At 38.8% G+C, this 14,427-nt stretch overlaps 1 long non-coding RNA gene across 2 annotated transcripts in view; it reads left to right on the top strand.

Moving 5' to 3' along the window:
• LOC309495859 overlaps positions 1-14,069 on the top strand; it is a 173,026-nt gene extending 158,957 nt beyond the window's left edge. Inside the window, exon 4 of one of the 2 annotated variants that reach the window (XR_014204852.1) lies at positions 11,590-14,069. This is a non-coding gene — a long non-coding RNA (uncharacterized lncRNA). Of the gene's footprint in view, positions 1-10,962; positions 11,215-11,589 lie in introns of those variants that run through there. The other variant, XR_014204853.1, reaches the window with a different exon arrangement.
• The last annotated feature ends 358 nt before the right edge of the window (positions 14,070-14,427 follow it).

Raw genomic sequence — 14,427 nt, 5'->3', positions numbered from 1 at the left:
CAGGTTAGATTCAGGATTTTTATGCTAGACAAGTCTCGAGTTGGGTTGTAAATCTGGTGTTCCCTCGGTGTGTGTGATCAGGGTTTGTTTTTCTGTGGAGCTCGCAGCATTAGACACAGCCAACAAAGCATTGACTCCCTGGATGGATGGTTGAGCTATTGAGTCCCATATGAAATAAATGGACCTTCACTCTGGTGCTTAGTGAACAGGTGTTCAATGGGCTGAACGCTTGGGCCATGTGTCTCCAATAGAAATGCATCCTTTACGTTTGGGCGCTGATCTGCAGAGAGACTCTGATGGAAAATTGGATACGAAGAGCTGAAATCAATTTGTCAACGCAGACATGTTTCTGGAAAGATTTTTTCAAGCTCACCTGCACACACATAACTTTTAATTGGGGTAAAAATCCCAGTAGGATACACTGTTAGTGTGTTCTGAAAGATGTGTACTAATGAGATGAACCCATGTGACTTTGTACTGATTGGATGGTTGTGCAAAAAAAGGAATTGGCGCTTTTTAAAAAAATTCATGAGATGGAATTTGAATGAATTTGGATACCCCCAACACAGTGATTAATTTAAATTTGAACGGGAAGAAGAAAATGATTTTACCAAATTGTTTTCAAGTTAGGTAATGCATTATACACATTATTAAATATATAAAACTAATTACAAATTTCTATAAGTAGAATTTAACAACCATCCGTCTGTTTATCCGTCTGTCTGTTTGTCTATCTATCTATAGTTCTTTGTTGTTCCATCCATCCATCCATCTGCTTTAAACTTCAAAGTTTTATACATTTATTTCAAAACTTTAAATCAAGTCTATGTCAAACTAACATTCAAGTTTTTGTCTTGACAAACTTAAAAGGCATTAAAAGACATTCTCAATTTCTTTCTGAATGATGTACAATCCTGACTGATTGCTAAAAGGTGTCTCATAATGCTTTAAGCAAGGGTTAAACTTAAGTTGGGTCAACTGTCTGCACAATAAAACCTATGCTGAAATTCATGTGTGATTTCCACAATGCATGCACCAATTAATACTCAAGCAATCTAATTGTTCTTTAATTCCAGTTTAACAATTAATTGCATTTCTTTTCCAATGTAATGTAAAGAACATCAGTGTCATTGAGTTCATTGGGTTTTGATGTAGCATTTATACGCACTAAATTCGACAGGTACGGACGTGATTTTCAAAACATGATTACATAAACAGTCATCCTGGCCATTGCAGTGGGAGTGTTTGCTGTAATTGGGTGCCATTCTGAGGTTCCTCTCAACATTGATCCAGCCCCAAAACAATCACCCTGCGGCCATCGCACAATTAGCATGCAAATTAAGGGCCATTCGTTGCCACGTCGACACCAATCGGCTCTCATTTTCCGAGGCGTCACTCCACTGAGCCGATTGTGCAAGCTAAAATACAGAGAGAGAGAGAGAGAGAGAGAGAGAGAGAGAGGGAGCAATCATCCATACCACTCGTAAAGCATGTGTCTGTTCAATGACAAGTGAAAATTTCACTCAGATCAAATCTGGTCTCCTTTCCCCACGACACTTTGATCCACTGTCTGCTGTCTTTTCACCAATGCAAACCTTTTCCACCATTATATAGTTCACTCAAAACATAAAAATATATTTTGAAAACATTTATTTTGTCAGTGCAATGAAAGTAAATGGGTATTAGTGTTGTTTTTTGAACCCCATTAACTTTTATTAAATGGACAAAACCAGTTGAAACATTCTTTAAAAAAATGTATGTAATAATAATAATAATAATCATGCAGATTTGGAATGCCATGAGGGTGAGTAAATTCCCATTTATATGTGACCTGTCCCTGTAAGACAATTTATCGTATTCACATTTTCTTTAACTAATAACTATCCATGAGGCCCAATAAACCTTTAAACTTCCAGAACTTAAAAACAAAACCATGTCAACATAACATTCATGATGACGAACTTAAAAGGCAAATAAAGGCAATCTCAATCTCAAGATTCTGAATTATGCAGAATCTTGACTGATTGTCTAATTCTGACAAATTTCTTTTTTCAATCCAATGACAGTAAATTGGGTCCAATGTTGTTGTTTTTTGGGACTCCACTGACTTTCATTAAATAGACCCCAAAAAAACATTCTTTATCAAAAAGGTTTGGAACAAATGTCAATGACGACCAAATCCTTTTAAGACATTGTCCACATTTTTGTAACAAATTACAATCCTAGACTCATTCTGATACAGCAGTAAAAGGCCTGTGAGGACAGTCCGTGTGTGTGTGTGTTCCTCTCACACAGACACTCGTTTAAGCCTTTCTGCTGCTGTATTTTTTCCGGCTCTCTCTCCTGAGCATCACAGACCAGCGCAGCTTCTCCAATTGGTCTCTGCGGAGCCCTGTCATGAGATAAGGTCCGCCTCTCCGCTGTCAGGGCAACGGTTGCCGGCACGGTTCCTGTTGGCAGGGCGAGCAGGCGAGTGAGAGCGACAAAGACTGTCACCAGCGAAAATGAACTGTCACCTCACATTTTTCAGCACTGCACAGACGCTGTATTGCAGCCCTGAACCCTCATGACCCAGCTCTGATTGAGTTCCGCTGTCTCTTCTCTCTCCCCGGCGCTCTCTCTCTCTCTCTCTCTCTCTCTCTCTCTCTCTCTCTCTCTCTCTCTCTCTCTCTCTCTCTCTCTCTCTCTCTCTCTCTCTATTTTTGTCTCGCTTTCTCTCTCTCTCCCTGTTATGTTCACAACCTCTGTTTCTGGGAAATTTATCTAAACCTAGGTGTCTTATGACGGTAAAACTTTCTGGGTCAATTTAGCCTTGAATATGAAGAGCGGATTTGTGTGATGTTTATCCGCGGGCGTGTGTGGGAGTATGTGAATATTCACCGACGTGTTCAGTGCTTGTAACATATTGCATTGCATAAATCACAATGGACAAATCAATGTGGCCATTTATGCACGCAGTTCCACTAAATCTCCTCTGCGTCATTTAATAAGACTGATCACTTATGCGTGTGCATTTCTATCAAAGCGCTGTTTGTTTCTCCTTTCTGTGTTGTGGATCCAGGAGCAAGGGAACCGAGCATGGCCGCCGTTCCATCCCAGTGCTGCTCGCTGTGAAGGCCAGCAAGTCAGTTATTCAGCTTCAGGGAAATGAATGTCAATGCCTCTATGACCCATAACACAGAACTGTGTTTGTTATCATAGTGCTGGACCGTTAGCGTGCTAGCTGTAGCTTAGCTGTGATTTATCACCTCCAGTCAGTATATTAAAGCTCAGAGCAGCCGGCTCACAGCTTCAAATCAATTTGCATGTCTTTTTGTGCGGAGGATCCTGGTTAAAAACAGCACTTTTGTCAGGGGGTAGGCACAGAAAATCCTATAATCGCTAACCCATAGTGTCAAAAGCTACTAAACACAAAGAACATGACCACAAAACACTTGTCATTTGGCTATTATCCAGTGCGCTCTTGTTACCTCGTCACCCTAAGCAAGATTACAGGTCTGATGAATGTGGGCTGATGAATATGTTTTGTTGATTCTGCTGTAAGTGGTTTTACTTGGCAAAGCACAGAGACAGTTAATGTGGTGTGCGCACCTTTGACTGCATAAATAACGCTGGGACAGTGGTTAGTTCTGTTTGGGGTTGCACATTATTAAAGTTTAAAAACACATTGTTAATTGGCCAGTAAATAAATGATGTTCCTAACATTTATTGAAAGGCAAGCACTGAACTGAAGCAGGGTATTTATATCTGGGCAATAAATGTGGGCAGTAATCTCAGGAGTTTTAAAAACTTTTTGATGCAAAGGACCTCCAATGTGATCCAAGTTTCCAAACCCAATGGTGTCTAAAATTGAATAGCTTGCTTTAATATTGTTTACAAATTATTTGAATATTATATGTTATTATTAAGTTGAAATATTATATATTTGTATATAATGTAAATGAATACTTATACAAATTTAATATTTTTACAATTTATGAATGTTATTTATATTAAATGTTGCCCGGAAAACAATTTTACTTTGTATTAAGTTGACACTGTTTCTTTTTCTTCCCATTTTCAATTCAAATGTAATTGTATAGCACTTCCCACTCTAAATATTGCTTCAAAACAGTTTTATCTTTGACAGCCCTAAAATGAATTTTGTCATTTTTTTCCCCTCTCATATTCTCGACAGACCCCTTGAACCCTCTTGCAGTCCATAATCCCAGTTTGAAAACCCCTGGTCTGGCCTAACAAAGAGCCAGACTTCAGGGTTGTGAAATCTCTATTATTTAATTACAAATAATAATTAGTATTAGTATTATTTTTAGTATTATTATTATTGAATTTCACTAGTCTTACTCAGGAAGTGCCTCTGTTGAAAAGTACTTTTATCACTGTATCACACAAATGCTACATTTCTTATTGCATTTTTAGCGTTCCCTGGTGTGAATTGCAGAAGCAGAAAGTTATCTTTGACTTTCTACAATATTACTGCTAGAGCCAGATGATGACCATGTTAAATGCAAGAAGAGAAGACATGCGTAACTGTGTCCTTTTCCTTATTTTAAATGGTCACTTTTCCTTGTTCCCGAACTTGGCTATTAATAGTGATAAATGAGCATGTGAATTGCACCAGCCTACTTGCAGAACGTAAGCACAACGTGACCCTGAGGAGCCATACTGGGGGCTCAACTGAATTTTTATCACCCTCTGAAGATCTCATTATAATACACGTTAAATGAGTGAGTGTGTTAGATCCAGGACGCAAAAATCACACTGTCTACTCCATTAATGCAGTGAAGGCACAGTGGTTTAATATTACTGAACAGAAAGGTCTAAAGGTCTAGCTCTATGTCCTAACAGAAAAATCTGTGGGCCAAGAGGAGGGAGTTTGATATGGGCCACCCGGCATGTTCTTCCTCCTCTTGGGGCCTCCACACGTTCCTCTGAAGCAGTAGGACACTGTTTAAAATGTGTGTGTGTGTTGTGCCTAAACATATTAACTTTGTGGTGTAATCCTAATAAATGAGGGCCTTTGGATCAGGCGTTTCTGTGTAAATGTAGGTTTTACTACTCTGGGTTCCTCCTGTGAGATTCTTTCACAGCGCTACTGTGTTACCACTCTTTGAGCATCAGGGTCTCAGAGGAACAATCATCTCCACACAGCGCAACCTTGTAAAAAGTGAAACGCTCACAGGCTAAGAAAACTCAGTCTCACGCCCGTCAAAACCCTTGTAAAAACGTCAGCCGCTGACTTAGAAGAGCATACTGCTGAAAGGAGACCACAAATAAGATTTATCCTCTTTCTCGGTCGATCTTCCTTCCACAACGAGAGCCGGCATTATAAAAAGTACTGGGATAAATACGACACACACAGGAGTACCGCACTGCTCCAAAAATCCCAGTGCAGAGCTCGTAAAATAAAGATTTGTGAGACGGTTTTGAAATCAACGCCGCGTTTAATCTCCCTGGCTCATCTGGCTTCTGCTCAATAAAACATTGCCATTGTCTCTTTCACATACAGTAGCATTCGGCTTGAATTAATGGGTCTGTAAATTGAGTATTTTCCCAAAGCTTTCCATTGCCAGGATTCAGTGTTGGGGAAGCTACTTTGAATTTGTGGCTTGCCAGATTTAGTAACAAAAATCAACCTACTTTTTAAAGATAGTAGCTGCACTATGTGTTTTCAAACTAGGGTCCAGGGAACACTCCAGTGTGCTCAGTAGTCTGAAAAAAAAAAAGATAATTATAAATGTGGATAAATGTTTTATTAAAATGCTATATTAGGGCTTTCAAAGTTAATGTTCATCAAATAAATAAATGTTCAAATACATGTTCAAACAAATATTTTTTATTATATTTTAATTATTAATATTTAAGAGTATTTTTAAAGTATTGCTTTGAAATGATATTTATTGAGAAAAAAATAAATCTATAAATTGAATTAGAAATGTTTCTCAAATTTGTTTTATTTTAGCTTGACTTCTAAGGTTTTTAATAGTTTTAGTGAATGATAGTACCCTCAGCAGCTTCATACTTGTTAAAAATGCTATGTGAAACAATATGCAGTGTGTAGGACATTGTCTTATAGCCTCGTTATGTTGCATGTTTAATCAATTAAGTACAATCCAGATATCATCTCATATATTCATATGTTTACTTTGTGTTTTGTCCTTTTTTTTTATAAGTATATATATTTATACATACTAATATTTCTCTAATAGTCATAACTTACAAAGTACATATACATATACATATATACAAAGTAAATATTTCTAGATCATATTTTAATCATTTGCATTGGCTTACATAAAATGACAACATAAAGCCATTTAATTTAAGAATAATAAATGTTTCTTTATAATGTCAAACTGTTTTTATCACACGGTAAAAATTTCTTCTTACATAAAAAATATATAGTTGCCTTTATATTTTAGGCGACTATATATAGCTCTACATATTTTCCTTGCAATGAGATTACCATATTTTGGGAAAATTTGCATCAAAAAGTTTGGAATCTGATCAGCTACAGTGTACTAGCTTACTTATACTTATACACTGAAGCTAAATAAGGGAACAAAAAGTGCATACCTATCTGATTATACTATAAATAATAAAATAAATTGATAAACGCTTAAATGAAATTAATGCAAAACAAATTGTAAAATAAACAGCAGGGAAATTAGACCAATGGAAAGTACTACATACTATAATTACTAATGTACACAGCTTTAATGATCCTGCATTTTTACTGCCTTACAAGTAGTGAGTTCATAAAAAACACTGTGTAACAGAGCCCCTTGGCCTGAGATCATAAATACTATGCTATTACAGCCAGTTTCTCAGTCAGTGAGCAAGCTCAGACTTGTCTGTACCTTCTGCCGGCTGCCTCTTAAAATAATCTCCTCGCTTTACGATTATAGCCCTCTCCACTCAAAACAGACATGAATCACTCCAGCACTCTATTCAATGCTTGAATCAAGAGGGATTTCCTAACAATATTTGGATCATTCGAGATCACAGTACATGATCTGACATTTATATCCTCATTGAAGTATGACCGGGGGCCCATAAGGCTTCTCAGAGGAAGAGTGCAGGTCTGAAATAAACTCTCCGTATTGAATATAAATTAGATTCATATATTACGACAGCTGAAAACATGTCTGTGGTCTCGTGAATGAACGTTTTAGTGTGCATTTCAGTAGTTGCTTCCTTTGAGTAACCATACTTTTATGATTTCATGCCTTGATGACACTCTCAATCTGGCTGCAGCAATCACCAATTTTCAGAGCAAGAAAGTCAGAAGCTGTCGGTTCGTGCTAAAAAAGAATTGGCAGGCTTTAGTATCAATGAGGTAATGCAGCTATGATTCATGTTATGAAAAAAATGAGCTTACACATGGTACAGATTTTTATTTATTTATTAATGACTTGTAAAATAAAAGAAATGTGTCCTTCAGTTCTGCACACGTTGTGTTAAGTCTGATGTTTTTTTAGTTTTTTTAACAGTTTAGTCTTGTATTTTTTGTACTGCTAGCACTGTTTTGTATTGCCAGGCAACAAGTTTAAAATCCTTCTAATCTCTGCTACTGTACGTTGTTGTGACGTATAGTTGTATTGACAGCCGCTGTTGCGATTCAGAATTCTTTCTTTTGTTTGTAACACCTGCAGAGTCAGGCAAAATAAATATTTTTTTAAGCATCATGTGAAGAAGAAAGGACAAACTAAGTACACCCTATGATTTGGTTGCTTGCAGCAATAACTAGAAGTATTCATTTTTTGTATGACTTTATCAGTCTCTCGCATCGTTGTGGAGGAATTTTGGCCCACTCTTCTTTACAATGTTGCTTTAGTTGGCAGACGGACAGATGGCCTCACATTTGACTCTAGAATACGTTGATATACGAGGAGGTCATGGTCTACTCAAAGACTGCAAGGTGCTCAGCAGGTCCCGTGGCTGCAAAACCAGCCCAAATCATCACCCCTCCACCAGCGAGATGGACCGTTAGTATGAGGTGTTTGTGCTGGTTTGCTGTGTTTAATTTTCACCTAACGTGGTGCTGTCCATTAAATGGCCAAACATCTCCACTTTGGTCTCGTCTGTGCAGAGGACATTGTTCCAGAAGTCTTGTTGTTTGTTCAGATGCAACTTTGCAAACCTACACTGTAAACAATTTCTAACCTCTCCAAGTCTAAATTTTCTAGTGACTGGTCACATCTAAATTTTTAAATTGGCCCAAGTGCAATTCTTGTTGCAATAGTCTGTTAACATTGGCTCAATGAGAAATAATACGTCAGACTAATTGAACAAATTTAGATGTGATAAGTCACTAGATATTTTTGACTTGGGGATGTAATTTTTTTTTACAGTGTAAGCTGTGCTGCCAATGTTCTTTTTAGAGAGAAGAAGCTTTCTTGAGGCAACCCTTCCAAACATGCCATACTTGTTCAGTCTTTTTATAATTCTACTGCCTTGAACTTTAATATTTAACATGTTAACTGAGGCCTGTTAGAGTCTCAGGTGTATTTCTTGGGTTTGTACGGAGCATTGTATGGTCTTGGGGTGAATTTGCTGGGACGTCCACTCCTGGGAAGATTGGCAACTCTCTCAAATGTTTTCCACTTGTGAATACACATTTCTCACTGTAGAAGGATGGACTTCAAATTGTTTGGAAATTGTAACCCTTCCCAGATTGATGGCAGCAACAATTGCTTCTCTAAGATCATTGCTGATGTCTTTCCTCCTTGACATTGTGTTTTAACACACACCTGAACACTCCAGACCAGCAAACCTTTTTTATTTTCTTTAGTGGTTATTGCATCATGTCTTCAAGCAATGTTAATAGGGAAACATGGCTTGTATCCAGATTAAGAATAATCAATCAATCAATCTGGTTCAATTTGGTATGGAAGCGGCTCAGGGAACATGGTATGTATGGTAAGAATGGACTCTCTCCACGTTGCGATCTCAAAATTCCGGCCAGTTGATAATACCTAGAATATCAAAATCGACTGCTGGCGGTAGATCCTTTTCCTATTTAGCACCAAAACTTTGGAACAGTCTTCCTAACATTGTCCGGGAAGCAGACACACTCTGTCAGTTCAAATCTAGACTAAAAACACATATCTTTGACCTAGCATACACATAACACATTATAGACTTCTGGATTTCAATGTTAGGCTGCATAGTTTAGGTCAGCCGGAACCGGGAACACTTCCCATAAATCCTGATGTTCTTGTTACATCATAAGAAGGATGGCGTCTACGTTAATATTAGTATCTCTGTTTATCCCGAGATTTACCCTAGTCTGCCGGATCCAGGCTGTATCCAGATCTGATGAAGGACCTGCGCCTGGACAGGACAACAACGCAGCCCTGAAGTGTCAACTAGGCTCTCCCCTGTGAAGGCCTCCTTCCCTTTACCTCTGTACAGATAAAACATTGTCGTTTTATCTGTACAGAGTCCCCACGTATTTATAAATAATTCTGTATTATACAATTTTAACGCCAGACAAGTCGTTTTTTGAAGGTTGATTTGTAAAAAAGGACTACACGCCTGTGCACATATATATATTCAAACGCGCATACCTATAGACTGAACGTGATGCGCATGTGTGATGTCTGTGTTTGCGCAGAGGTTGCGTAGGTTTGCGCAGAGATAACTGATAATCGTTTGCACCTTGGAACCTATTTCAGGGAGTGCGTTCTCAATCCACCCGGCACTGTTTTGTGCGGCTGGAGCGCATTGAGGGTTTTTTCTGTTAGAACGGTGTCGTGCTAATGATCTTCGCAATGGAAGCGGATCAATCAATCAAAGCTAACTTTAGCTGGACAATAACTTTATCCTAGAGCTGCTGTAAAGCCAAAACAATCTCTGTTACTGTAATTTCCTATTATCACTGTATGGCTGCTTTGAAACAATTCATATTGTTAAAAGCGCTATATAAATGAAGGTGACTTGACAATGTTTTTATATAAATCTAAAGCTTCTTTTTAGGCCTTTTGAGGCCTTTTGGTATTCTAGAAGTTTTGAATTGTGAAATGTGTGTATATATATAATTTTTTTTGTTGTTTTTTTTTTGTCCTCACTCACTGTTTATTGGAACAAGAGCTGCGGTTTTGAGATTGGTGTGTGATATCAGCAATATCAGGTGTATTAGCAATGTGTGAACAGAGCCTAGATCATCTCTGAGATTGTGTAAATTATGATTTGTTGTCACTAGGACAGTGAATGTATTTAATGCTTTTAAAATGATTGTTTTTCTATGAGATACTGATCAAAAACAAGCAATAGATGCCACTCAGATTTGATATCAGGTTTCGTAAGCAGCAGCAAACAAATTACTATGATCTTGAGGGTTTGTTTTATTGGTGTGGCATATGTTGATGAATCACTGAGGAATGCACTGCGGTGGAATGAGGCGTGCTGCCAGACTCTCTCCACAGGCAGGAAAAGAGCTAACGTTCAGCACCAGTGAAATATTCTGTGATTGGGTATTATAGAAGGCACTCTGAAAACCACAGGATGTGTGGGCTCTTTTACTGAGATGTGGGCATTTGCTCTGTTCTTGTCAAATATCTCCATTTTTCAAAAACGAAATGTTCATTTGTGACTGTTTTACAGTGTAGATGAATATTCCAGGTTCAATACAAGTTTAAGTCGGCATGAAATCAAAATTGACCCTATTTACTTTGTTAGTGCACATTACTAGTCTTGTGGAGAACAATTCATCCATGCGAGTTGATTCACGGCTTGGGAAGAACTTCCCCTCCAACTGTCAGTCAGCTGCGAGCTTTGACAGCAAGCTGAATGGAACGTCCTAGTTTTCTAGATCCAATCGATTCCCAGTGGGAAAACACAAGCCATGCCCTTATTTTTCTCATTCAATATTCCTTTTCACTCGGAAAATACGTCACAATAAACCCTATGTAGCCCCGCCCCTTTTCAGTGCTGCGCTTGTTGTGTTCTGTCTTCCAGGTTTGTATTTCCACAGTATGAAGGTAAGATCTTACGGATTTATGAATGAACCGCTCGTTTTATAATCTTCCCGGTCTGCTGACATTTATGACATTTATGACATCTGCTTCAAACATTATACAATGCTCATGATAACTTTCGTTAACTCTACAATAAGTAAATCCACTTCACCTGCTAATTATTCTAATTAAGTCGGTTGCAATTTCCGGTTCACGGTGACTTTAAGCTCAATCAACAGCACTTGCAGCATAATGTGATAACCACACAAATTCTTTGGACTTGTCCTTCCACCTTTCAACTTTACAGCTCAAATAATGCACGTTTTAACAGAATAATTAATGTAAGTGCTTTTATAAAATTATAAGCTTCACATTTCTGCTTTTAAATTCTCTAAACATTTGCCCCTTTCATTTCCATTGTGTGTGGCTTTTTTTTTTTTAAGAAAACTAGGAACGAGTCATAATTTGTTTTCTGTGGAAATCAACATTATTCAACAATATTGCTGTCACTTGAGCTAAACTTGTCTTGAACCCGGAATATTCCTTTAAGCAATTGTAGGATGTTACTCCAGAAAAGTAGTTTAAAGAGAAATGTATAGATCCATGGCATAATTTCTTTGTCGTCAAGGTAACGTCAATGAGGGTCTGATTGGTAAAAGAGCCCACCTGGACCTGCTGTTGCTCACAAGCACCTCTGGAGGGAACGAGAGATGCAAAGGAAGAGGGGAAGAAAGTGAGGGAGGGAAATAAAATGAGAGGCAGAGTGGAAACGGCAGCCAGGAGCACGTGCCAACAAACCCTGGAGACAGAGCTCCGTCGCCAGATGTTACGTCGTTTGGCCTCGCGTCGCCCGGCAAAGAGAACTGAGCTGACGAACCATTTTTCACTGTCACGCTGTGAACAACGAACGAGAGCGCACAGGGAAATTAAGACACTCCACAATGCTTCCACACAGCAGATAGAAAACCGGGGGGGTCGTGAGTCTGTATCTGCGACAGCGACATCTACAGATCTTGGAAAAGCGAGAAAGAGACGCCACCTGGTCGCTGACAGCTCTGTCAGATCGCATCAGGACTCCCACTGTTGGGCCGGGTGGATTCCGGTCCAACACGTGGTCTCACCGGTTGACAGCAAGGGATGGGATGGAAGGATCTACCTGCCAGCCAACAGAAGTGTGACCTGCCTGTTTAACTGTTGTGCTGAGAGAGCAGAACCTTGTTGAAAAAAAAGAGATCCAAGCTATTTTTTAACTGGGTGAAACACTTACTGTAAGCAGTATGAAAGTCTTTAGTCAGATTAAAATTTAAAATCTCATGTAAACTTTTTTTTTTGTTGTTGGTGGTGTGGTGGTGTGTGGTTTCAAGGCTGCTCACTGATACGGTCTAAATGTGATAATGTGATTTTATTTAGCTTAGCTTATCTTATTTAGCTTAGCTTAGCTTATTATTTAGCTTTGCAATAACCTCATGTTTCTTTACCTTTGAACTATAAGTGTTACGACTCTCAAACAAGAACACTCCAAGACACTTGGACAGTGAGGACATTATTTTCAGATCAACACGTGATTGTGATTCTCCACAGCTCCAAAATATTTGTACAACTGTTTTTGTTTCCTCTTCGGGACATGAGGAATATTAAAAAATATTTAGAATAATTTACTTCTGCATTTAAAACTTATAACTGGGGAAAATTCATATGGATCTTCTTCACTTGCAGGACATAGAAATGGCTGCAATAGGGTTTTATGAGATTTTTGCCCTTGACTCTTTATGAAAAGCATCAATATCCAGAATATAAGATTATGAATGCACTGATGTCAGTGATAATATCATTGAAATCTGAAATACCTTTATCGGTTTAAAGTATGAGATACTGTCTGCAGAATTATGAGAGGTGCTGTAGGTGTTTTTATTGTCTTAAAGGTCCAGGTAACAAAAACTTGTGAAGTGATATGTCTGGTGAAGAGAGATGATCGCTTTATAATGAAGGGATGTCCAATCTTGCTCCTGGAGGGCCACTGTCCTGTTCAGCTCCAACCTCAATTAAACACACCTGAACCAGCTAATCAAGGTCTCACTTGGCATAGTAGAGACTTCCAAGCAGGTGTGTTGAGGCAAGTTAGAGCTAAACTCTGCAGGACAGTGACCCTCCAGGACCGAGTTTAGACACCCCTAATTTATATGATGAACAGATTAATTTAATCATTTAGGCCTTTATTTAAACAATGATTGACACAAATAGGGCACATCACATAGGTCTAGATGTGAATAAAAGCCCAAATTAAATCTGTTCATCATATAAAGTGATCGTATCTCTTCACAAGACATTGATTAATTCACTTGATTCGAATGGATTCGTTTTACAAAGGCTTTATGACCTTTTTGGATCTTTTACTTCTTGGTTACCTGAACACTCAGTGGATGGACAGAAACTTCTCAGGTTTTTATTGAAAATATCTTCATTTGTGTTTCAAAGATTAAACAGATTTTCTAAGTCTTATGGGTTTGGAATGACACGAGGGTGAGTAAATGGAGACACAATTGAAATTTGTATGTGAACTATCCCTTTAAGAGTAAAATTCCCTAACATATTGACTCCATGCCTGACACGGACAGATAAAGATTCCCATTCTCTGCCCTACACAAAACCATATCACCTTCATTTATTCATGGTATACTCTTATCTGCACACCTGCAGGCTGCCAATAAACAAGTCACAACACACCAAACCTACATCATATCCTTTAACACACCTAGTCGCACACATCATACAGTACAGTCTCTCGAACTCACACACAAGGAGCGTATTGTACCGAATCGCAATTTCCACACATGCACCATCCGCACTCACTCTATCCCGAACAGTTCCCGTCCAGCTGTGTGGTATTCATGACCCCCAATAAGGGAGGGGGATCTCCATTGCCAACCTGTCCCATCAATAACTCACTGCTGACAGGGAGGATAGGGGCCTGAGAGGGGGACAGAGGCAGTCCCTCTGGCCTGGGGCCTGTCCACCATGGAAACACACACTCACAAAGGCCCGAGACCTGTCCAGTTCTCCCCCACCCCAACCGCACCCCCTGGACACAACCTGTCCTGTACAGCAGTGTAGTGCCTAAAACCCCCATCTAAAAGGACCTCATCCTATTCACCCTTTGGTCAATCAGTCTTCTCAAAATCTAGCCGCCATTTTGTTGTTTTGTGCCTCCTTTAGATCTGCAATCTGTCAAGGATGAAGCAACAAAAACCAAAGAGACTGTTGACTGTCCCCAAAATGCCTTTTCACACCAAGAACAATAACTATAAAGATAACTTTAACGATAACTATATTAGCGTCCACACCAACACACGATGACGTTCTGTTTATTATAAGCGTGTGCTGCAGATTTGTGGTATCGTGCATCAGCTGATTTTTATTTTTTTAAAGTGATTCCAACAATGCTGTAGTTTTCCTCTGTGCCATAATT

This window comes from Leuciscus leuciscus (genome assembly GCF_965113295.1).
Source record: "Leuciscus leuciscus genome assembly, chromosome: 1".
In the NCBI taxonomy this organism is placed as follows: Eukaryota; Metazoa; Chordata; class Actinopteri; order Cypriniformes; family Leuciscidae; genus Leuciscus; species Leuciscus leuciscus.
This window is presented reverse-complemented; position numbering and strand designations above follow the sequence as displayed.